Source organism: Neofelis nebulosa, chromosome 7 (assembly GCF_028018385.1).
Source record: "Neofelis nebulosa isolate mNeoNeb1 chromosome 7, mNeoNeb1.pri, whole genome shotgun sequence".
NCBI lineage: Eukaryota > Metazoa > Chordata > Mammalia > Carnivora > Felidae > Neofelis > Neofelis nebulosa.
Genome location: NC_080788.1, coordinates 143,654,855 through 143,681,406, shown reverse-complemented (window position 1 = coordinate 143,681,406; position 26,552 = coordinate 143,654,855). Strand labels below are relative to the sequence as shown.

At 51.7% G+C, this 26,552-nt stretch overlaps 1 protein-coding gene across 10 annotated transcripts in view; it reads right to left on the bottom strand.

Moving 5' to 3' along the window:
* WDR25 (WD repeat domain 25) overlaps positions 1–26,552 on the bottom strand; it is a 140,310-nt gene that overhangs the window by 91,696 nt on the left and 22,062 nt on the right. The gene's annotated exons all lie outside the window — the stretch shown is intronic.

Sequence of the window (26,552 nt, the reverse complement as noted above, 5' to 3'; positions counted from 1 at the left end):
AGGGAGACTTTGATAAATAACTCTTTAACTCCTTTTATCAAATGTATATTACTTCTAATTTGTATTAAGCAAAACCAAATGAAAAACCAATTTCTTTCAGTTAACTAGGGAATCGAAGTAGCTTGCCGGGCAGTTCTGTGATTCTAGAAAAATCCTTTAGAAAATATAATTAAGTCTAAATGTTCTAAAACCACTAGCCTTATCAAAAGTTGTTTTATTAACTGCAGCTCCAAGGATACAGATAACCAAATCAATTCATGTCAATATTTTAATGTCATGCATTAATTGGCCACACTAATAAAATAAGAATGCACCTGAGAATGAATGTCAGGGGCCAAAGAGAGTGACAGGCTAACTAGCTGAGCAGAAATAGCATTGATTTAAACCTGTAGGTGTGGTTAATGTCTCCTTCCGTTGACTCACTCACTCAGGAAATCCTTGCTACCTGGAGACCCCAGACAGGCCAGAAGGAAGACTTTCTCCAGCAGCCTGTCCCTGCAGGCTAAGGCTAGGGGGCACCTCTGGGGTAGACACCTCCAGCTCCCCCACGCCCCCTGCTACTAATCAGAAAGACACAGGCACCAGGTGGGAGGAACAAGAAGTAAGCCCCACCCGTAAGGTCCACCGGGCCTGGTCCTCCGGAGACTCACCCTACATCCCGCCCCGAGCCCAGCAGGGCACAGGCTCCCTCACTGGGCACCCAGTGAACAAGCCACAAGTCCCCTCTGTGCCTCAGTGTCCTCACCGGCCAGTGGGAACGGCAGATCTGCCCAACCTAAGCTGCGAGGGTGCCAGTGCATGAAGTCACTCTGTGCACCATCGGAAGCCTCCGGTCTTTTAAGTAAGTCAATGACCATTTAGAGAACACCTACTTGGTGCCAGACACTGTTCAACATGCTGGTGATAAAACAGTCAAGCACCCTGCTTCCCTGGAAGCTAATCACTCAAAAACCAAGTATCACTATTAATAAGTAGATTAAGAACTTGGGCTCCATAGCATATGTCCCCATTAGTACCTCTACTTCACCTCGGCCAAACACCCCAATTCTCCCATCTCCCCCGGAAGAGTCAGGACGTCAGAGACCAGGGGTTCTGGAGATAGCTCAGGTTGGAAGGGCAAAGGTGGACCTCATTTCCAGCCTGCCACCTGCCCCTGGCCAGAGCCAGGAGGCTGACCTCAGGACCTGCCTTCCTGAGAACACACACCACTCCCTGGGGACTCCTGGTCTTTACGGTTTGACCAGACTCTCTGGAGCCGATTCCATTTTATCTTCCTGGACCCTTACGATCTTTCAGGTTCAAATGCAACGAACATTCACTGAGCAGTACCCCCCATGTGCCCAGCGAGACACTGCATGTATTATGGACTGAATTCTATCCCCCGCAGATTCACACACTGAAAGCTTAACCCACAGTGTGGCCGTATTTGGATGGGACCTGTAAGAAGGTAATTAAGGTTAAATGAGGTCATAAGGGTGGGGCCCTAATCTGATAATATTAGTGTCCTCAGTAGAGACACAAGAGAGCTTGCTCACTCCCTCTCTCCATCCGGGAGAAAAGGCCAGGGAGGATACAGTGGGAAGGCAGCCATCTGCTCCCTAACAGGAAAGACCTCACCTGACACCTGACACCGGCTGGGCACCTTGATCTTGGACCTCGAGCGTCTGGAACCACGAGAAAATAAATTTCTGTTTTCAGAGCCACCCAGTCTGCGGCATTTTGTCCTGGCAGCCCAGGTAGACTGGGACGTGGCATTTCACATGTGTTGCTGCATTGAATCCTTGACTTCCTGAGGCTCTCAAAGGCTGTATGTGTAGGACTGCCTAGGCCTCCCCCAAGCCACTGAGATCTTATTTATAAAAGGCGTCTTGACAGATAAACAGTTATTCCTCCTGTAAGAGGGACAGATGTATGTCCTGAACCATTTGAGCCCCTGAGACTGGAAGGGACAGCTCCCCTACACCCCCGGGCCCCACTCATCTCCTGAAGGTAGGTCTCCTGCCAGCCCCAAGCAGGGGGAGCGTGAAATGCCCTCTCCTCATCGCAAGCTGGCCCCTGCCGTGCTATCCTGCCCCCAGAGCTCCCCCTGTCCCCACGGAGAAAAGCTGCTGGTAACAAGCTAAGGGTCCGAATCCTAGAAGGTGGGTGGACCTCCTCTGATAGAGCAGGCGGCTGGGGGCAGAGGGCAGGGATGGGTCCTGTTCTGCAGCCCCAGATCAAAGCCGGAGGCACAAGACACAAAGTGCCAAGTGGAAAAACGAAATGTTCCCAAGTTTTACAAACGAGCACCTGCACTTGGTACAAAGTTCCCAGTGACTGCACGATACACTGATTCAATAAGTGCGGATCCGAGATGACTTAGGCGGAAGTGAAGCTGACACACTCTGGAAAACTACATTAGATGACTCACAGTGCCCGGGGGATCATGACGACTCCGGTGCCAGAGACGCCAGGGGAAGCTCGGTGATATTGCTTCGTGAAAGGTAAGAAGAAAACCAAACCAATATCATGAAATTAATACATACGAGATTTTAAATATGAATGCGCAACGAAATTAAAGTTACATTCAAAGTAGAATAAAACTGAACTTTTGGAAGAGGGATCAGAAAAAAAAGACAGGCATATCCGTTCGATTAAAGAAGTGAGTGGCTCCTCGCAGGGGCAGCACCAGGTAGGGCACCTGAGAGGGAAAAGCAACAGGGAAGGGTCTGCTCGCCCAGTGGGGTTCAACAGGTCAGACCAGCGGTCAGCACCCGAGTGACCGGCTCAGGGCTACGCCCTCAGAGCTCAGGTACCTCCCCATCCACAGAGGAGGAAACTGAGGCCCAGAGAGGCTAAGATGGTGGGCCCACACACGGCAGGTGAGTGGCAGAGCCAGGCCCAGCGCCCGGGCCACCTGACTCTGGACTCCACGCTGACCCGCCTTGCCACATACACGTGGAGTGGCAGGGAAGGAGCCTGAGCTCAGTCAGCCGGGTCCTCCTGCCCCACCAGGCCGCCCACCTCCCAGGCCGCCCTTGCTGGAGGGCGTCTGGAGACGGAGGGCACCTGCACCCGGCCCGTGTCTGGGGGACCCGACACAACCTCAAGTACCATCGCGGGCGCTGCGCTCCGAGTTCTGGACGCCGCGCTCTCACGCACCAGCGGCTTCGCTTGGGTCAGAGCACACAACAGATGCTTCCTTGGAAGGGAAAAGTGGCCTTGGGGAGCACTCCCCAGGGGACCAGGCTTCCCTGAGAAAGGAAAGGGGGCAGGTCCAGCTCCGGGTGAAGGAGCACCGAGTGAGGGGACGGCAAAGTCACCACAAGCACCAGCTGGCCGTCCAGCAAGGAAGCCCACCCAGCCCCCAGGCCTCTCCCCGCCTGGAGCCACAGCAGGGACGAGGAAGGAGCCAAGGCCAGGGTGCTGCGAGCCCTCCCCGCCTCCCCCACCTCAGGGTCCCTGTCCCTACAACGGGGTGGGGAGGGGTAAGGAAGCCCCTCAGGGTCGGCCCACTGGCGAGCCCCGCCCGGCCCAGCGCTCTCGCCAGAAGTCATCTTTCTCACAGCGGCAGCAGCCCAGACAACCCTGAACTTGTACATTGAAACCGGCTATTTTTCCCTCAGTGGTGAAGGATGTCAAGTGATAGGACCGGTTTAATAAAGAAAGTGATGACTGGGACCCCAGCGCACATCCTTCACCACACGCCACCTCCAGCTTGTGCCTCGGCAACCTCCACGAACACGCTGACAGCGGCCAAGGCCGTCACCTGCTCTGCGATGTGAGGCCAGCCCCGCAGAGACAGCTCCTTCCTCCAGGGCCCCGGGTGTCACTCCACAGACGTTTACAAAGCACCTACTGCGTGCCGCTCACTGTGATCGTGCCGGGGACACAACGGGAAGCAAAGCACAGTTTACAAATGGGACGCGGCCTAAGAGATGACAGAGAAGTGCTGTGAGGGAGACCAGGGGCAGTGGAAGGGGGCACTGACCGGGCCTGGAGTGTTGGGGGCGGGGCTTACTGGGAAAAGGACCAGGAGGAATTCCTCCGATGATGACGATGATGATGAAGACGCACAGGAGGTGATAAGGGGGGCCCCCGGCGGCCTCAGAGGCGCACCGAGGGATCTGGGCTCTATTCTGGAGACAAAAGGGAGCCTCTGGAGGCTTTGAGGCAAGACACTGAGTGATCCCCTGGTGTTTGAGACCCTCTGCCTCCAATGTCAGTAGCTGCTGCCGGAGAAGCAAGCACAGCAGGCAGTGGGCACAGCCGGCGGGGGCTCCCAGGGTCCAGGAAGCGGACAGCGGGGAAGACGGGCCAGCAGCCACTCCAGGCAGCATCTCCAGGGCAGGCACCCCTCTTGCGTTCTGTGAGCTCTACCGCCTGGCACCACACGGGCACCCAGCAGGTTCTAGCAAACGGGGCGTGGAGACTCTTCTCCTTCAATGCGAAAGACGCTACGAGACAGCACGGACGGGCACCCGCTCCAGAAGGCTGGGGCTCAAATGGACCGCACGCCACGGCAGGCTCTGGGGCGCTGGGAGGCTGCGGACCGAAGAGCGATGGAGAACTCGCTGTAATCCACCTTCTAATCCTGCGCAAAGCACATGCAGAACACTTGACAAATGCTGGCTGGGTACAAGCTGGCGCCCGAGGACTTGACGGACTTGTGACAGCTCTACACGCCCGCCTGAAATACAGCGCCACAGCGCCATTGTCTAAGATTCATGCTTTCTTCAGAGAACTTGGAGCACAAATTTATAACTTGTTGTCGAATAGACGCCCACTGTTCTCTGGAAGGGCAATCCCATTTGGGAAAAATAGCCAATAACTCTTCCGAGTTGGAAGCCCATTCTCGGGTTGATTTCCCAAAGCACGGAAGAAGAAAAACAAAGAAAAGGGTAATTGCAGAAAACAATAACCCTATAGACATAACCCAATACAGAGCCCATTATCTTCTCCACACTGACTTTTCAATAATTTTGTGATGGATTCTCCCAGAAAGCTTAATTTGTACTTTTAACCACAAGAGTTAGTGGGCCAGAAAAAATTAATTCCAAGCATTGGCTCGTGGAGAGAGAAATAAAGGACATATCTATTAATTCTCTAAACTGCCCCGTGCGAAGCTGCAGAAGGCACGTGCGTGAGGACGCCGTGCCGAGAATAACCGCACGCTCATTTTGTGCTTGTGCAAATCCAGCTCGGGGTGGAAACGTCAGCACAGAGCCCTGGGAAGGCCTGGGGTCTAACCCAGACCCTGCCTGGATGTCCCTTGGTTCACGTTGAGCGCTCTTCCCCGCAGATGGCTTCTCTGCCTAAATACCTTTGCCCGAAACGAAGCTGAAAACGTTTTAATTTTGCCCCTAGCTCATTACCTGCAAAAGTTTTGGTAAACAGCCCACACGTTTCAGCCAGGAAACCGTTAGATTTAACAAAGACCCCTGAAATGAAGCCTGTCATTTCTGAGAAGTCCTTTAAAACAAAAACTTGACAAGGCCTTCATAACAGCCTGCCGGGCACACGTCAACACAGGACCTTCCCCACCATCATCGACCTATGACAGCACTGCCTAATAGGTTTCATGCACAGGCCAGCCAGGCTGCCAGGGACACTTACTGTGACATACACAAGTCAGGCTTTGGCCTGGGTATCTTTCCCTGTCAAGAATTGAGTAATCAATGGGAGGGGTCACAAGGAGCAGAGATTTTGGACTCTAACAGATGTGAGTCCAAATCATGGCACTCTGTGCACCCGCAGCGACATCTGTATATTCTCCCAGCAGCTACTCCCTGGTGTCTGCTCCATGCCTCTCCCGCACTGGGCATCACAGGTGACAGCCCTGCCCTGTCACGGCTCCGACCCACGGGGGTCACTGGGTGTGCACACTGAGGGCAGCGGGCTGGAAAACAGGCAAGCATCACATGAGGGAGGGCAGGCTTGGTCCTGAGCCCTGCAGGCCGTGAGGCTAGTAAGGAACACGCTCATTCTGGCTGCCCAGGAGGAAGAGGGGGGCAAGGAAGAACATTTCTCAGACTGCTGCAGAAAAGGGTGGTGGCAAGGACCAAGGAGGTATCAACGATGACAAGGAGACAGAACCATGGGGCACTTCAGAGGGAAGCCACGGGCTGTACAATCAACGGGATGATGGGAGGGGTCGCCACACAGGCAACCAGATCATGCACCATGAGGGGCAGGAGGAAGGAGCATGCATGTGTGCGGGGAAAGGTATCACCTCGTCAGGCCTCAGTTTCCCTACCAGTGCAACGGAATGATTAAACTCTTGCTCTGGGGGCGCCTGGATGGCGCAGTCGGTTAAGCGTCCGACTTCAGCCAGGTCACGATCTCGCAGTCCGTGAGTTCGAGCCCCGCGTCAGGCTCTGGGCTGATGGCTCGGAGCCTGGAGCCTGTTTCCGATGCTGTGTCTCCCTCTCTCACTGCCCCTCCCCCGTTCATGCTCTGTCTCTCTCTGTCCCAAAAATAAATAAAAAACGTTGAAAAAAAAAAAAAATTTAAACTCTTGCTCTGCATGACTCTGAGACACCCAGCAGAGTCTGGCCCACAGCAGGTGCTCACCAGGTGGTGATGGTGGTAGATGCTGCTTGGAAGGTAGATGCAGCCCAACTCCTGAATCTCACCAACTAGGACACCAAGACCCTGAAGGAAGGGCTGGTCCCAGAACCCAAGCCCAGGATGCTGCAGCCCAAGCACCAAGCAGGTGGACGGGTCCTCACCTTCAGGACCCCATGGGAGGCTGGGGCCCCTTGGCTAAGCACAGACAGGTCACATCTGGGTCATGAGACAAAAAAGCGCTAGGGTCAGTAGGTAGTCCCCAACAGCAAAGAGTCTGTCCTGTAAATTCTCAATATGCAAATGAGGGGTGAGGTTTAGTTAGGACAGCAGGCACTGGTGTATGTTTACCCAGCAGACAAACCGTCAGGCTGGGAACAAACTTGTCAGAGACGTGGAGCTGATGCCCTGCCCTCGTGAGACCTTCCCTGGCACCTAGAACATGGCGTGAAACTCCACAGGCTCTGAAACGGGGCTCTCTGCAGTGGTATGGCCCTGACAGTGCTGGGGCTCGGGGACAGCCACTCCGCCAGCCTCAGAGGCCCTGCCCGACTAGCCCAGGCTGGCCCGGCAGCTCCAGCAAAGAGAGAAGCTCCCCTCCCCTGAAAACCACAGACAACGAACCCCTCACTTATACCCACTCTGGTGGGACAGGTGGGGGGGCAGCACCGGTTGTCCCCCCTGCTCTGTGATGCAACACCAGTCACCAGCCTCCCCAGAACCAGCATTGAGCCTGGCCCGGCCAGATGCTCCCCCTGCACTTCCTGGGGTGGCCTATCTGCACCCCCCCCCCCCGCCACCGCCCCACCGCAAGGCAGCAGCCATACTGTGAAGACCTACTGTGCCCACCCAAAATCTAGAAGGTTTGGCCAGTGGTACGCGTGGTTCATCAGCAGCGGAGGCTGCTTCCGGATCGTCTGGAGAGGGTCTGAGCTGACTCTTCAGCACACAGACGAGACCTCATTTCCGCAGCAGAGGCTCTGGTTCTAAACACAGATAAGAAGCCGAACACCCCTTCGCAGGGAAGCAGAAAGATAATGTTCTCTAGCAAGCCACGGACAGAGTGTTCAGACAGAACCTGATTAAGTTTAAAAGTAGCCAAAAGTTCACTTTTCAAGGAAAGCTGAGGAATTCACTTTAAAACTCTTGGTCAGACATGGCCATTTTCTTGATATTCTGAAGAGCCAGTGGGGCAGACCGATCATTGTAATAACCAAGCATTTTGAATTACTTGGTTCAGTGCACATTTCCTGAATGCTTCCAGGTACCAGTCTTTGTGCCAGACCTGAAGGTGATGGACTGCCTCCTAGGACCTCGTGGCATCGCCAAACAAGGTGTGACTCAGCAACGGGGAGCCATGTGGCCCAGAGAGGACCCCGATCTGGCTCATATGGACCCAGGTGAGCCCCCTAGCCCAGAGCCTGCTGACCCCCGACAGCAAGTCAGTTCAGGGTAGCCTTCTCTCTGGAAGTTTCCCACACACACTGTTCCTGCAGGAGACCAGAGTGGGGGAAATCGGTGCGAGAAGTAATTAAATGACCAAGGAGATAGCAAGAACTCGAAGAGAGACACGTATCGGCACCATTTCTTAGAACTCTTATTGTGATAACACATAGCAGGAACAGGACTCACAGACAAGGAGAAAGCGAGCTTCAGGGCATTTTTAAATTGGGCAAATTACAGAGAGGTGAGAGATTAAATGAAAATCCATCACATTACAGATACAGCCTGCAGTTACTGAAATCATATTTTTTTCATAAGTGAGTCACACCAATAGTAACTCCAAGGTCTTCAGAATAGTTTGCAATAAACTCTGTGGGATACTCACCACCTCTCTCTTGAAAAATGGACATCATGAGCCAAAAAACACAGCACTTTGACGTTTCTGTCTTCTTGAGGGCAAGCAGCTGGGAAAGGCAGTCTAGCACCCTCACAGGAGGTGGGGCAGGGTTTGGCCTCACCGGCGGGCAGGCAACATAAAACAGCAAGATCCTGTTTCACACCCGCTACAGGGGCAAAAAATCAAAATCTGTAACAGCAAGTGCCAGAGACGGTGTGAAGAAATGGATCCTCAAGTACTGTGGTGGCACCAGTGGGGCAAACACCCAGGACAGCAACCTGGCAACACGGAGTCTGATCAAAGGGGCACACGCCAAGGCGTACCCACCCACCCGGAGGGGTCTGAGAGCGTCTCACGGGGGCGCACAAGAAGGCACACCTACGGGTGTTGGCTTTAAAACAGGTGTGCAAGCTCCGGGACGCTCATCCATTAGGAGTGGGGCTAACTGCCCTCACCCCAAATGGGAGCCAGCCTTAGAGACTTGTTTTCGGCAAATGCGAGGCAGCAGACAGGATGCTGCCTGCTCCCTGAGGCTAGCTCACAAAGAAAATCCAGTCTGGGCCTGACGCTCTCGCTGCCATGGCGGGAGGAAGCCCAGGTGACATGGAGGAGGCACGGGCAGTGCTCCAGACAACAGCACAGCCAGGGACCCGGCTGACATGCAGAGGCAGCCTCAGCTATATGCAAGAACAAGCTCCAGCCTTTCAGCCACCGCACAGGACACCGAGTGGAGCACAGATGAGCTCTTCTAACAAGCCCGGCCCAAACTGCAGGTTCATAAGCAAAACAAACATTACTATTTGAAGCCACTATGTTTGGAGGAGCTTTATTAGACAGCAGTAGATAGCTGGACACGTGTTCACTGCCATGTTGTTTCCAGGAGACGAAAAGAAAGAACTACTTAACCTTCAACCAGTAGGGGAATGAATAAACTCCAGTTTACCCCATACAGTGGAATTCGACACAGCGGCTACAGACTGTTCCAGACAGAAAGGTGCAAAAGCACGTTTAATGTTTCACAAGTTACAAAAGGGATATAGAGTGTGATAACATTTCTATACATCTTTAAAATACAGAGCTAATATTATATGTTGTTTATGGATAAACACACGTCGTCAGCATTCAAAAGCATTTCTCACCAACCTCAGCAGCGTAACCACTGCTGGGGAAGGAGGGAGGCAGGGCTATAACTGTATCTGCAATATTTTACTCCTTACAAAACAAAAAGAGAGACCTAACACAAATATGGCAGAATATTATAACCATTATATCTGGTGGTGGGTCCATGGGAGTCTTTTATTATCTTTTATTTTCTGTAGGATTAGAGTAGGTCACAAATCACTCATTTCAATGCCCGCTCGGCTTGGTTTATGCGATTAACAGCGTAATGGTGTTTCTGCCTGTTTCCTCCACTCTTCTGGGAGCTCCCTGAAGGCAATGCCTACACTCACAATCCCCCCTGTATCTGCTGGGTGCTTGATAGACTTCCCCTTACAAGACCAATCAAAGGAACTGACAGGCCCCAGGGAGATTCTGTTCCCTCCCCCAGTGTAAGAGAACCAAGCAGAGAGCAAAGGATATTTTCTAACCCAAGGGGCTTCGTAGGACTAGAAACACAGGATGAAAGACGACAATCCCATTAAAAAGAAAGATGAGCTCCTTCCTAGTCCTGGGGTCCACTGTTCTCCTCTCTGCCTCAGCACTGCTAAAATCTCAGCTTTGGCCACACGGTATGTCACAACAGGCAGCTGCAAATGCAGGATAGGCAGAAAAAAGAAGTGACTATCGCACTATAATGGCCCAAATGCATGAGACACTGTCTGAGGACCAAAAGCAGGCAGAAATAAAAAGACTCACCCAGTGGAAGAGGTGGGAGAGGTCGTGGAGAGGCAGGGTGAAGCAGCCGGGGGGGCGAACCTAAGAGGGGGTGCGGGGGGTGGTGGACACCGTCATGGCTGGCAGGGCAGAAAGAGGGAAACGGCCAGGGTCTCTCCTGCCACGGCTCCACCCAGGAACCAGCCATGGAGACGGGGAGCCTGCACCTCGTTCAGCCACACTCGGCGGGTCTCCTGTTATCTGCGGCCTAGCGCATTCCTAGCTGCTACGGTGGTGAACACAGCATGAGGGGAATCTGGCCACCTTGATTTTCTTATTTCTACCATTTTCTATTCTCTAAACACTATTACTGTAATAAGAAAGTGTTTATTAAAAAAAAAAAAAAAAACACGTTGTTCTTAGTCTTGGCTAGTAATTCCATCCCTAGGACTCAAGCCCAAGAAAATAACTACACAGAAGCTAAATATTATGTACATAAAGATGATCGCTAAAGCCCTGCCTATAAAACAAACAATCTAAAACCTGCGGGAACAAACCTCAATGTTCAGCAATAGGGATGCAATTTAGCAAATTGTGGTACAACCACTTGAAAGAAGATGACTATTTTGAAGGCTGTAAAAACAGGGATAAAGATTAAGTTTCAAAAACAGGATCCAAAACGATATACAAATAATGCTCACAGAACTGTAAAAAATACGTTCACAAGGGAAGGGTAAAACACCAAGCCCAACTTACTTGCTGCGGGCTGGGATGCCCGAGCCAGCAATTGGAAGTGGGGGAGGAGGGGACGGCCAGGACCTGACTCCCGTCCCGTGCAGGCTGGGACCGTGGAGGCAAGAGGGCTCTCCTTGCCCAGGAGGCAGCAGCTTCCAGGCCTCCGGGTGCCCTCAGAGGTCAGGGCAACACAGCTGGGTGAAGGAGGCGCTCCTTGGGGTGCCGGGGGCTCTGTCCACTCCTGGCTGCCTTCTCGCACAACCTCAGGGTGTAGGGCACCTGACACCAAGAGCCAGAAGAAATTTCAGAGCATGGGCTCATGTGTGCAAAACTCTTCAGAGAAGAAAATTTCCCATTAACTTCAAACATGCCTATTCTCAGAGGATTTAACACAGGAAGAGTTTCTGAGTGTTTATATCCCTAGCCCAAAACACAAAGCCTAGCCCGGGGACGTGAACTGCCCGTATCTGCAATGTCATGGCCATTTGTGGGAGATCAGATGTGAGGTTCCACCTCTTTACCCGAGATCTTCCTCCAGCTATAAAAACAACTCTTCATGTCAGTGTCTGAAATTACTTGCTCAAAATTGTAATTATTATATTAATGTGGATGACTGTAAAACTATACCTCAGCTTTCTAAATGAAAACGCCAGGCTGCCAAACCTTCTAGAAGAAATTAAACTGTTAATGTGTTAAAGACTATTACATCCCCAAAGACATTACCACAGGATTTTCCCCCCATTTCAACAAGGCAAGATGCTGGACTATATTGGAAACCTCTGTGAATTGCCTAATTATAGTTAATAAGGTCATCATCTTCCCATGAAATAGCCTTTTCTGTTTTCCAACAGAGCTTTCAACAATTCTAAAAACTGTTCATTTGAAGACTCCCTGAGAAGGCTATCACATTATAGGGCAGACAGCAGGGGAAGGAAGTGAGAGGCAGGCGGGAAGAAGACGAGCCCAGGAAGCCACAGAAAGAAGGCCCCCATGGAGAAGGGAAACAGAACTTTCTCAGAGTGTGGCATCTGGAGGCCAGAGTCCCAAGAAAACACAGGAGAGGCAATGGGGTGAGTGGGGGGTGTGAGGAACCCCCCACCCCAACCCCACCCCACCCTCCTGACCCCAGTCTGGTGGGGAGGGGGCTTCCACTCACTAATCATAGCCCAAGCTGCCCCATAAACCCACACAACTCTCAGCATAGAACCTGCCATTTACCCTCCTGGCTGAGACTACCACAACCCATGCTCAGATGATTCCCTTTTATGGATGCACGAAGTCCGAAAGTCAGTGCAGGGGTCACTGCGTGTACCATGTACAAAATCACGGGTAGGGAGAGAGTGGGACATAAGGACTTCAGCAATGACCTTCGTGCCAACCTAAAAGAATATGCACGGAGCCTAAGCATCCGGGCCAGCACAGGGGGAATCGGTTACCATGATAAGCCCATGCATGAGAGAGGCGACAGAACGTGGACAACAGTGGCCGGGAATAGCTCAGGGTCACTGCACCAAGTGAGAAGTCAGGCGGAAAATGGGATCCTGGCCCCGTGTCTGTCATGCAGACACATCACACAGCATCCTGGTAGAGGAGACGTGCTCCCGGCTCACTCTCCATGCCTCACTGGCACAACCAGGAAAAGACTTGGTCTCTAGCACCCCTATCTGCAAGAGGAGGTAACGCTCGGGCAGCTCTCCCTTCCCTGCAGGGGGAAAATGGCTCACGGCAGCATCCCAGCAGGGAGGGGGTGGCTGGAGCAATAGCCTCGTGTTGCGGTCCTTCCCAGGGAGGTTACCCCGGTGGTGGGAAAGAGGCTGGCCCCAAACCCTGTTCCATCTCTAGCTCTGCGGGCCTGAGGTACTCTCTCCCGACCTCCCTGGGTGACTGAAGACTGAAGCATGGACGGCACAGGCACGCGCTAAGTGTCCTGCTTAAGGAGCTCCTCGAGGTGGCAGCTTCCCCCCTTAGCTGGTTTCAGTGCAGGTGTGGCACAGGAGATGCCCACAGGTAACTGACAGGTGAGGGTATGAGCAGAAGAATCGGCCATGGAACCCACCAGGACCGCAGCCCTGGTGCAAAATTGCCTGTTTCCCCAGGCCCACAGAGAAGGGGCTTAGGGGTAGGGTTCAGGCTTGGCTCACCGGGGCTCACCCCCCTGGTCTGGGGTGCCTGGACTGTCCTGCAGGGACTCTTTCCTCCAAGGATAAACGATGCTGCCAAGTCACGGGCTTTGGAAATAATGTGATTTCCAGATCGTCAGCCCAGATCTTACCGCTGCACCAGCACGGGTCCCTCCGGACCAGGGCTGGTGAGGGTGAGTCTCCCTGAGGTGGGTATCATGGCATTTTCCCCTTTAGTACACATCAAGCAGCTCGTGACCATCAAGGCGCTAGGTCATACATGTAAGTCACAAGTGCCTGCTAGATCAGACTACCCCAGAGTCCGTGGCGGCACTGTGCTGCTCCCTAGGGTCACAGAGCCCAGCAGTCTCTTTCCAGTGAGCACAATGACAGGCAGGTCAGGTGCACGGTGTGCAGTTTATGCCTGCCCGGAATGTGGGAAAAAAGCAACCACAAGGAAGGTATAGAGAGAAGGGGATCCTAGAGCCGAGTCCTAAGGCATAAATAGGACTTTGACTGAAAGAAAAGGAAGGAAAAGACAAAGGCATAGAAGGATGTGCCATGTTTGGGGAACAGCAACCAGACCAACTGGGAAGAGTTCAAGCTCAAGGAAGACGGCCAGTGATAGGGCCAGAAACAGGGGGAGGGTAAGACGGAGTTTAGTTTGCATTCCATATTGTCCAGGCTACATTCCACATTGTGGGCTGGGACAAAAATAACTCAGGTTTTACATCAAGGAGTGACAACCAGAAATTACAATAATCAGTAACATATATACCAACGGCAGTCACCTTTTGGGTATCCACTGTTTACCAAGAACTGTACCGGGCCCTTCCCTAGTACCCACTCTTGTTCTTGCAACAACCACAAAGATATATATCCCACGGAGGGAGAGACCAAATGGCCGTGAGGACGGAGAGAAGGAGATCAGGTGAGCAGATAAGCCACAACTTAGTAATGGATTGAACGGCAAAGGCTGAACGACATATGCTCCATGAGGACTGAAACCGTATGTGCCTTATTCGCACTGTCACCTGACCCTAGACCTGCCATGAACAGGTACTCAACAAATAGGTGGGCAGCAGCATCTACATAGGTGCAGAAGAAAAGAGGGACAGCAGCAGAGCAGGGGGGAGGAGGTGACACAGCCAGTTGTGTTAAGGCAGCCCAGAGGCATCATCAAGAACTGTGTAGGCTCTGACATAACACCCTGCTAGCAAACTAGCAAACTGTCACAGCTTTACAAATGCCAGCAGAAGACACGAGACTCCAGGTCAGAGACAAAAAAAGTTTATCACGGCAGCCATAGCAGCCAGAACAAGAATGCAGCACTGGTTCCAGGTCCCCACTCCCCCAGGGTGACTCGATGAGGGCCAGGTGTGACCTGTACAGAGTGGGATGTATCACAAGAGGGGAATCCTGACATCAGGGAGCCCCAGTCTTAGATAAGGGGCTGCAGTAAATGTGTCCAACCTCTGTTTTGGAGGGAAACATTGTCTGTATCGTCCTGGAATATAAGTAAATCCACTCCAAACGCAGATGCTACCTCTAATCTTCCAAAACTGCTGGCTATACAAACATCTTTGAAAAGATAGGCCAGAGGAAATTAACTCTTCATGACGTTGCTCAGAAGATTGTGCAGAAATGTGAGAGACCCTCATACTGTCCCCTGGAAGGCAGCACACATGTGCAACCCGCGAGACGCCCACCTCCCACTGAGACACCCTGAGCTGCCTGCCACCCATCCGAGCATCTCCTCCCCTTCTCTTGTTCAGAAAACAAAACTAACATTTACTTTCCAGTCCCACCAGACTGAACAGAAGGGAGCCTCTGAGAAACAGAGTAACAGGCCCAAAGCTTCCTGGGTCTTCCCAGTTCTGTCTGGAGCACCTACAGTCACCTGTGACTCCCAGCATCATGCAATCCATCGCCAAGCCTCAGCCATTCTGTCCCCAAACCATCCCTCAGGGCCAGGCACCGCCCCTCTGTCGTCCCCATCCAGCCACTGGCCCCGCACACCTGACACTGGTAACAGCCAATTCACAGCTCTCCCTGCTTCCAGCCCAGCCCCTTCTCCACCCAGAAACAAAGGGACTTTTTAAAAATGTAAATAAAGAAGCATCACACCCCTGCTCAAAACAGGTGGTTTCCTACCAAGTTGAACAGAACACTTACCACACAACCCAGCAGTTCCGCTCCCAGATATTTACCTAAGAGAAATAAAAACAAAGGTCCACACGAGTGGCCAAAAAACTACTCTCTAACAATCCCAACCTGGAAACCGACCGAATGCCTATCAACCCCAGAATGGATTCATAAAGTGTGGTCTTTTCACCCAACGGAATACTATTCAACAATGAAGAGGTGTGATGTGCACAGCAACGAGGATAAAGCTCATGAACATCACATCAGGTGAGAGAAGCCAGACACAGAAAATTACGTGCTGTATAATTCTATTTTACGTGAAATTCTACAACAGGCAAAATTAATCTATAGCAACAGAAAGCAGATGAGTGGTTGCCTGGAGCTGGGGGTGGAAGGAAGAGACAGACTGATAAAAGACACCAGGAAGTTTCTGGGTGGTGGAAATGTCCTCCATGTTGATGGGGCGGCGGGAGGGGTGTGCACGAGTGCACAGACTTGTCAAAACCCCCCCTTTTAAGCAGCACGCTTAAAAGATGCATTTCCTTATATGGAAATTACCTCTCTACAAAGTTAAATCACTTTTTAAATTTTTTTTAAATGTTTATTTATTTTTGAGAGAGACAGAGACAGGATGAGAGTGGTTAGAGGCAGAGAGAGAGGGAGACACAGAATCGGAAGCAGCCTACAGGCTCCGAGCTGTCAGCACAGAGCCCGATGTGGGGCTCGAACTCACGAGCCGTGAGATCACGACCCGAGCCGAAGTCGGACGCTCAACCGACTGAACCACCCAGGTGCCCCAAATCACTTTTTTAAAATTTAAAACCATCGATGGCTTTTTTCCCTTCATTCTGAGTAAAAACCTAAGGCCTAGCATGTCCTGGAGACCTCTCACGATATGATCCCCACCTAAATCACCAACCTCAACACAAACCACTCTCCCCTTTGCTAATATCCCAAATCTAAGGCAAACCACGGGGACCTCCCTGATTTTTCCAATGAGACGAACAAAAACAATACAAAAAGGCTAGCGGCCATCTTGAATACATACACTTGTAGACATATTGAGGAAATAATCAAACGTCTATGCTTTTATTTATTAACTTAGACGTACATGCATATTTAAAATAACCTATTTTAACAGATTTTGTAAAGACTGTATTTTTCCAATACCACCGTCTCTCCCTAGACATTCTCAAGACTCATGCCTTCTCCACTCCCAGGACACATTTCTATACCAGCTAAAGGGAACCTCTGAGGTAGAGGGACAGCAACGACTAAGCACCTAGTACCGGGCCCTGCCCTGAGCATTTCTGCAGATCGTCTCATTTAACCTTCGCAAAACCACACAAAGGAAACATCGCTGCAGTTCCCAAACTGTGCACCAAGACACCCAAGGGAACCCCAGCAAACTCACAAGGGTGCCACAGGATACTTTAACTTTTCAGAGGAAACACAGCAGATCTGTTGGCACCATGCAGACTGCTAGCTGAGGTAGTGAACATTTCAACATTAGACCACTCTGCATTTCTTTTAATGATGTCATACCTCCACAAAGCTGGGTTTTCAGCAGAGCAGGTATCATGTGAAAATCAACGTGGAACAGGAAAGGAGGGTGGTGGTGCCCCACGTGCCCCCAACTTCTCAGAACGTGTGTGCCCAATAGGTGTGACGTGGTCAGGGCCCAAATACTCATTGTCAGACCCTAACGCCTTAGTAAGTGGGACCGGGGACCGCGGAGTGTTTGCTTGGGCCCGGAAAAATGGGGGCGGGGGGAGTTTCTGTGACACAAAGGGTGCTGTGAACTGAGGAACTCTGAGGCCCTGTGTCTGATTTTCTCGATTTTACAGATGGAGAACCTGAGACCCCGTGAGGCCGCTTGCCCAACATCACAGAGCTAAGGTTCAAGCCCGGCGCAAGGCAACGTGACCCTCACAAACCAAGATGCCATTAAATGGTTTACCAAAGACTGTGCACGACGGGCAAACGGTTCCAACAAATTAGGTGGTGGACGACGTGCCCAAAGACCCGCTCACACCCCGTGGTCCAGAACTAAGACCGTGCTGTCATCTGAGAAACTCCCTACGCACTCAACTATAAAGGAAACGTCTTCTCGAAGGACGACGTGAAGTGAAGCCTCGCCTCGCCTCGCCTCCCGCTTCTCGGCGCGCCGAACCGCGCCCGGCCTCCACTCGCTGGTCCTTTGCTTGCTCACTGTGGACAAGCCCTTCTCGCAGCTCGCACCTCGCCTCCGCCTGCGTGGCATCTTCCAGGGGTTCTCCCCTATCCACTGCCCATTCTTCTCTATTTCCCCGCAAATAGCACTTTGTAATTTATAATTACCTTGTTAATGAATTGACCTATGAGTCTGTGAGTGAGTAGAGCTGGCCCCGGCACGGTGTGTGGCACCCCGCAGGCCCTCAGTGAGTAGTGGTTGCTGTTATAAACGTCCTTCCTCCCTGGGCCGCGGGGTCAAGAACCAGACAGAAGCAGCATGGGAGGCCCGTGTTCTACGCCCTCCATCCTCCCTGCGAGGCCCCCGAGCATGCCCGAACCCCAGAAGGGCTCCCAGAGAGCTCCCCGATGCCAGGGACTGGCACTTACACGTCTGACGGAGGCAGCTCTTGCTTCTTCCTCATCTCAGTGGCCGCCGTCCCCAAGACCACTTTAAAAAGAGAGCTTTAACTGTCTCCCTCTGGAAACTCAGAAGGGCTCTGGCCCGGAGTATTCTGATCTTAAAACACCTATTTTCGAAAATGGTAAACTTTTGCGGCTACTGCAAACAATTAAAATTGAGAGAGATCCATGGGGAGAGGGAAGGGGGGTGGGTAATTATTATCAACAAAACCAATGAGAGGGAACAAATGTATTGGGCCAAAAATCTAATAAAATAAGTATGAGAATTCTAGCGCAGCTCTGCGGGAAGCAAATTACCCTTCTGCGTCTTCACAGACAATACACGGGAGACGCAATTTATTAACTTGCGCCACGTTGGCCTCAGCATTAACCTGTATCCCTGAAGTACTTAACTCTTACCCAGGAAACTGCTTACTTAACTTGCATTAGGACACGCAGGGCCAATGCACGCTTGCTATTCGCAGCTTCAAATTCAATTTAAAGGGATTCCTGTTCCAATTTCCTGTAGAAAGTTACTCCATGTTCTAATACATCAGTGTCAGGAAACACGGCCTTTACTTAATTTCTTCTCATTATTCATACAACCAGGGATCACCCAGAGCAATTTCTCCTCCTTTGTGTGCCTAACAGCAATGATGGGGCTTTTACTTTTCATCTTTTCAAGCGCCAGCTGCTCGAAGGTCTCCCCTTCCTTGAAAAGCATGCCCTTTAGGGACCCCTGGTGGGCTTCCTGGGGGTCTCTGCATGCTGACATACCTTGCAATGATGACGTTCACGTTTAACTGCTAATATTTCTAACTGATTCATATTCTAAAAGGCAATGCAGAATCAGGGAGCAGGAAGACTGGCCCCAGGCCACCACGTCACCTTAGGCCAGGCACATCTCCCAGTGGCCCCAGACTCCTCACTGATAAAATTACAGGCTGGGTCCGGATCACTGAGTCCCCGACCTGATAAGCCATGGAGCCATTCGCTCAAAGGCAGCCATGTGAAGAAACCGGGTGAGACAGACAATACGGAGCTGGGAGGATGGGGGCGGGGCGGGGGGGAGGACGGGACGTGGAGTCGGGGGACGGAGAGGAGGAGGGAAGGATGGGGAGGAATAGCGTCTCGAGGCCCTCAGCTCATGCTCCCCAGGGGCAGCCCCTAAAAATTTCCATGGAGCCCTTGGAGCCCCCAAAACACAGGCTGCAAATCACCGATCTGAATTATCTCGACAGGCCCCTCAAATAAAATAAGTCTAGTGTTCCAAATTTCCTTTGCAGAAGCAAAACGTTCTTAATAAGACTGTAATGGAAAAATAATTCATGCATTTTATTTCCTATTTAATGCATTTATGTATTTTCCACAATGAGCATACATTATTTTAATAATCAGAAGAAAACAAACATTATTAAAAAGAAAACAATTCACATGGCTTAAAAAACAAAACAAAACACCCGAGGCACAGAACAGACAAGCAGAAAGGTTTGCGTGTTCTTCCAGCGTCATCTACCAGCGTTAACTGCTAATTACTTTCCTCCCTTTAGAGTAGCAAAATATCACAAGTGTTTGGAAAAGGTCTGATGAGTCACCAAACGCTCTGTGGCTCTCGGCTGCGTCACTGAGTCCTATGCAGGCCTGCGTAAATATTCATAATATTTATACACACACCCCCTCCCTGCTCACCCTGGGCTTCAGAGACTAGGGGGAAGCGCTGGGGATGGGGGAGGAATGGCATGGAGGGAGTGGGGGGCCTGGGCTGTGGATCTTCCACAGAGAACCTGACCTTCTCCCATCACAGGTCTCTTCAACCCTAACACCCACCACACAGGGCTGAGAAATACTGGGATTCAATATATGTAAAAGTGGGTTTCCAATAGATGGAGGCATTTTTAAGCCCCCAAAGTGTAACTGCATTTGTACTTAAATCTTGGGAGTCTATAAAAAAGGAGAGGGGTAGAGGCAAAACTATGTCAAGTCCGGGCAAACATAACCCCACCCCTATCTGCTCTATCCTAAGGGCCCAGTTTCTATCACCAAAGCATCATGGGCGGCCTCCCCAGGGGCTTTCCCTCCAATTCCACACCCAGCAGTTCACACATTTTCCAAGGCTCTCAGTTCCTACAGGAAACACTCTAGATTCACCCACATGCCTCACAAAGCCCCGACCCCCCTGCCCTCCGGGCCATTACCATGACTCTCCACCCTAGCCCATTCCCCTCCGCCAGATGTACAAACATCTGTGCGGGGGTCCCAGGGCGCTCAGCCTACCCTGACTCTCTCCCAGCCCCTCCTTCCCTCGCCCCCAGGGCCAACTCCAGTGTCTTCTCCCACCCCAGTCAAGTCCGGCTCTCGTCCTCTGTGCTGCCCAATACCGGCCAAGCATCCTTCCCAAGGCCTATCTCGATTTACCTGTCTGGACACTCAGCGAGCACCTCAAGCTCTCAGAGAAGAGTCCCCACTCCGACCTCCGGCACCTAGACTCAATCTAGCGAAACTAGGCATTGGAGCCTGTTTGGGCCCTAAAGTGCAAAGCCGTGGTTCCTGCTCTCAAGAATTTTATGCTTCAGGGGCAAGCTGCCTCCAAAGCTTGCAGAAAGAAAACAGCCAAGGCTCCCAGGGTGCATGTGATCCCAAGGGTTTCTCTGGCTTACATGTACCAACCAGCCACCTGTAGCAGCTGCGCCGGGAATGCACCAGCTTCCAAAAGGACTCCTGAGGAAGGCAGTGGAGGAGCCTACAGGCATCCCTCCGCCCCTGCCGGCCACCGCCAGCCCCATCCAGAACCTGACAGCCGCCACCAGCAGGCCAGCCAAGCTTACCCAAGCCAGACTGACTTTCCAATCCCATCTCACCTGAGGTGGGAAGATGGCTAGAGGGCTTCGAATTAAAGACTTTTCCTCGCTGCCTCCTGGACTACGAGAGGCATGTGGATCTGAGAGTAAACGGGGTTATTCATGTCAAAGGAGGACAATTACCCCCAAAAATGTGAGCACTCCAATAAGAATCTGAAAGCAACTTTTCTGGAACACAGGACACGACGTAAATTCAACGTCTCTGTGCCGCGTATATATCAGCACCTGATCTCTCAGAAACTCTCCGGTCACTGTCACAGTGTTAACTGCCTACTCAGCCTGGCATCCGACTTCTTCCCCTGGAAGGACGGCAGCAAACTTTGTGTTCCGTGCGGAACCCACTCCGTTCTGGAGCTGCTGCTGCTATCCGGCTGACTCTACACGAGGGAGGAGCCGACACGTCAGTGTCCTCACGCTCGGCGTCTCTGGTCCTGCTCAGCCGCCCTCTGCCCGAGGGCAGCTGGGAATCCCCACGAGGCGGGGGGGGGGGGGGGGGGGGGGGGGGGGGGATGAAGACAGCAGGGGGCCTCTACCGATTACTGCCAGCTCTAACTCACGTTTCGCATCTGGCCAGCTGCCCTGGGCCTGCCCTTCTTTCTCTGGCCCCACGTGTGTCATTCATTCAAGAATTCATTTGTCCACTCACTCACGACACAAATGCCTATCCAGCACCACTCGGTGTAAAGCAGAGAGGACAGGAAGTTGCAGCCCTGACCTTAAAGAACGCAGCCCCGCGGACGGAGAGAACATGGGGCGCGGGGCTGCACACATATGGCAGGCGCCAGCTCTGGAGAGGCACAGGGACAGGAATTAATGAAGCTGGGGGCCTGGATTCCAGGTCTACCACTTGGCAGCGGTGTGACCCTGGGCAAGCCACCCGGGGGGAACTTGGTGCCAGCCACCCTGCTGCCACACGGCCTTCCCCACTCACCTCCCAGCTCTTCACGCTAAACACAGACTCCATCAGCTTAAGTCTCAATTGTTTCAACTGAAAAATGCAGAGAAAATGCCTAAAAGCGACTTGTGAAAAGTGGAGCTGTCCACATACAGACCCCAGCATAGAGTGAATACTCGGTAGAGGGCAAATGCTTTCTTAGGACGTCTCTGAATATTCCCACATCCCGTCCCATACCCAGAACAGGAAACACACCTGCCTTATGCTCCCCGCTCAAGCCCGCACCAGTAAGTCAACACTGGACAATCCAAGTGGCCAAACCAAACCCAATCACTCCAGATCTCAGTGATGGGACACACCTATCCATAGGAGAATGAGGGCTCCCTACTCTGCCCTCTGCTTTGAACTTGGACCCCCATGTTTTGATCGAGCTGGAGCCTCTCGACCTTGGGACAATCCAAACATCTGATCCGCCCTCTCAGGGCAGCAAGGGAGAGTGAAGAGAACTCGGGCTCTAGAAGCAAACAGTCCTGGAGTCCTGTCCCGGCTCTGCTATCCGCTAGCGGGGGCTCCTGGGCCCTGCAAGCCCCCTTGACTGCAGCGTGGGCACGCGACCAACATCTGAGGGGGTTCCGGAGGGTTCACCGTATACGTGATGCCAGGCACTGATCTGGGCACATGGTGGGATCTCAGCAAATGGGAGTTGTCATCGCTATCAAACTTCAATCCCGGGGAGCCGACCACCTTGAGTTCTCGGGAGACCAGATAAAGTTCACACCAGCACAGCACCCTCCTACTCAGCGCACTTCATCAGGCAAGCCAGAAGCCAGGCCAACAGGAATTAACTTAATGCTCCGTTTGGCAGTGCTTCCCTAGGTCCATCACCCATCCTCATTCCCTGGAAGCTGCCAGCCAAGCAAACTGGAATATTGATCACAGCAACCATCTCAGTATCTCAGGGCAAGTCTGAGGGCCAAACACTTTATATGTGTTTCAATTACAAGAGTAGGCTTGCCGTTCTAATTCTGCTCCATTCCAGCCAGCTTCACTCTGGGCAACAAAGGGGTCCCTAAAAAGTCGAGTTAATCACTAATCTATTAATGGAATCACACCTCCACATTGATTTCACATTATCATTTCAGAATGATGCATATTCATTCTCCATCTTCAGTTCTAAGCGTGGGGGAGGAAGCAAGAGTTACCGTGCTGATGCCACGCTCCAGGCATCTCTCAGGGCTGCCGTCCTGCTGACTATGCACGACACCCCACTGCACCAGGAACCGGCGGGAAAAGGCTGAGGGCCTTCCCTGGGCCCCGACAGAGAACCGCGGCTCAATGACAAGCCTGCCCGGCTCCTTCCACAAGTCCCACTGATCCCAATAATTCCTAAGGCTTTTGCTTCCAATTTGCCCCCTCAGTATTTGGCCGTACATGCTTTGGTAGGAGAGGCGGCCAGATCATTCTAATTCAAACGAGCAGGTTTGTTTGCTGCACGGGGGCTGAGTGTCCCCTAAGAAATCGAGATCAGTCGGGAGCAGATCCTCCAGAACCAGGGCAGGGGACCTGGTGGCAGATGGGATAGAGGGGAGGGAGAGCCATTTTTCAGACACATTTTTCCTCTGTACATCTTTTTGTCTCCTTTTAATCTTGCACCAAAATCTGTGTACTTCTATTCTTTAAAAGAAGTTTTCAGATGAAATAAGGAAAATGGCTTCTTCCCCCTTGAGGAAACTTACAATCAAACAGGAGGGACCAGATTGGATCTATAAAGAAAATTTTAATTCACCCCAACAGCCATTCATTGGGCACTTTTTGCATGGAAGCCCCGAGCTGCTCAAGACAGGTTCACACCTGTAGCGAAACTCAGCTGTCAATTCCTCAGACAGGAAAGGACCTCACAACATAGGGTATCCTCCCAGTAGGTCTCCCCAAATGCTGGCCGCCCAAGTTTCATCCCCCTGGCATTTTACTTCATCCCAAGGCTCTGCTCCATGGTGATCACAGGTCTTAGTAACTTCTCTGCCTGCTTAATGATGTCCTCCGGAGGTCATGTGGAGAGAAAACCGATTCAAAGTCCTGAAAACTCATTCAGCAACTCTGCAGGAAGACTTGGGAGGGACACCTGTAATCCTCTCACTACCTCATTTAGCTAAAGGTAGTTTGGAGATCGCAAAACCGCTCGGCATAAAAGGGCCTTGGAGATCACAGTAGAACCTCTGTGTTTTCCAAATGAGACACCAAAGCCAGAGCTGACCTCACTTGCTCAGGGTCTCAGCTGGTGAAAGGCAGATACACACGTGGACTCCTGGCCTCTGACAGCCGGCTCATTGCTCTCTCCATCCCCTGTGGCCCACCTGTCTTGTCCCTGTCCACAGTAATAACCCCGCAAAGAAATGAGTCACTCACTTGCCCACATCACGCCTGTGAAGTCAGAGGGTTATTTTTTTAGAAAAAAGTAATAACAAAGGAAAGGGGAAAAAATATCTTAAATAAAGGTTGTCTTTCCTGACATGATGGATGGAAAGCTTTCGGGCGTGCGACGGAATGGAGTGTGATTATACCGAGGTAATAATGGCTATCACATGTCAGGAGAGCAGATGTCACTACTTTTTGACAGAGGGCACTTGGGAAGAAGTTACAAATAGAAAGCTTTCCCTCTACTTTCTGAGGGGGTAGAATAAGAATTCCACCTGAATTGCCAAGATCTGTTCCAGGCAGCGTCTGTGCAGTAGAGAGAGGGGCAGACAGTACGCCCCCGCCCCCCCGCCCAATGCCATCACAGGCAGTCATGAGAAGAGCAGTCAAAATTGGGTTTTAAAAGCCTCGCACAATTGAGCACAAGTGCTGTCCAGCACTTAACTACTCCTTCACCACCGCCTACCAATGCCAGTCATACCCCAGGAAGATGCACCAAGGAGCATAAGGGGCACCCCTCCCACGAGTGTGTACTAAGATGAGAGCCCAGAACTCCAGGGGGAAAGGGTGGGCACCGGCATCCAGAGAAGAGGGCAGAGAGCCACCAGGAGTGTGAGTTAGGGGTGACTCACCATGCCCCTGCTTCTTAAAATCTCTAGTACTTTTCAGTTCCTCTACATGGACAGTTTTTCTTTTAGGATCCAACCAAGAAAAAATTAAAACCAACACAGACGGTTTTTTAAAGAACCACAAGAACCTGCCAATACAAAGCTATGGGAAGAAAGAAGTGATTGATTCTGGAGCAGGGAGGTTGGGGGGGGGAGGGGAAGAGTGGAGGGGGGCACCCAGAGGAGACAGAACTGGAGGCAGCCCAGATGGACAAGGATTTGCATCATGGAGAAATGGGGACGTGGGGACGTGGGGACGTGGGCTCAGGGTCACTTCTGCCAGAGCTGTGGAAGGGACAGGGCAGCCAAAGACAATGTGGGGGAAGGGAGGGGTCCCGCCCCCAGGACACGGAGAACTCGTGTGCCGGCCTGGTCTGAGACTCCTGAAGCCACCAGAGGTGATAAGCAAGGAAATGCTTAATTAGGTGGCACGGGGGGGGGGGGGGGGGGGGATCCAGGAGGGACTGCGGCCACCAAGGAGGCCCGGCATAGGCAGCTCCGTGCAGCAGAGGCCTCGGCCGGCCGCCAGGGGCCGGGGAGAGGCCCCGCCTGCTCCAGCAAGCCGCCGACGCGCCCCGGAGGCCCAGAGGAAATATTACTGCGAGACAAAAACTGAATTATGAAATCCGCAAGCAATAATTAGTTTAAATTACTACTTCTACTTGAATAATTAAACACGCTTATTTTCACTCACTGATGTTTTATTCATTACCATACATCTTTCCTGAAAGTTGTTTTTAACGTGAATATTCTTTTATTTGCAAAGATCCCACAGAGATTTACTATGCTAATTTCAAACCTTTCTTCTAAAATAAAAACAACAATAACAAAAACACTCCAGATTATCATCCATTAGTGACTGCTGTGTGGGGTCCATTATCAACTTAAGTCACAGCAACTGACTGGAAACATTGTGGGTAGTGGTGAAGTTATTCACACACCAAAGGTTCCTTCCTTTAAAATTCACTACTGAACGGGCGATACTTAAATAAGCCCGAAATGAGTATGAAAATAAAAAGACCCAAGTGCAGAAAGACCATTTAGGCACAGACAGAACGAGCCTTTGCTTTTTATCACACCCTCTATTAATGAAAATGTTTTTGCATTTCCACAAATAACGGTTGGATTTTATAAGTCTTATTTTCACACCCTGGAGCCAGGATACCCATAAGCACAGTAATAAAGGCTTAAGGTTTTTATTAAGCAAAGTTACCTTTGGGAATAAGTACTAACTTAAACATCATCCACGAACTAACTCTTCCCCGCTGGGCTATTAGCTGGTGTTGGCTGAATGGCAAGATTCCAAATCCGAGCTAATGCCAACAAGCCGAGCCTAAGTCAAACCCTGAACAAACAGAAAGGAACAGGGCTGCTGCCGCCATAAACCGGCTCCACGAGGGTCCAGAAGCCAAGAGCCCTCCAAGGGGCCCAGAAAGCCTACTTCACATGCGGGCACGCAGTTGTGCCGAAGAACCGGGCTCACTGATCACTCTGACAAACGTCAGGGAGTGTCAGCTACTCTGGTAAAGCACAGGCTGCCCGACACACACACACACACACACACACACACACACACACACACACACAGAGCCCTGTGGCTCCAGGACGGACCCCTCCCTGGGCTGGGACCCGCAAGTCCTCCCTGAACATTTGTTGAGTGAAACTCAGTATCTGAAGATTTTCTAAGGCCCCGATTCTATTTTCTCTGTCCCCCAACATCTCTGAAAAGCAATCAGTCATCCATCCCTAGAACTGAGCAAATGTGTAGACCCACCTCCCACCTGAAACTTTAGTTACTCGCGGAACCCACGGCACCAGCACCTTCCGCTGTGCAGTGCTCTCCCTCCGCTAATATAAGTAAAGTCAGCTGAATATTTTTCATAGCGGTTGCAACCGGTCCTC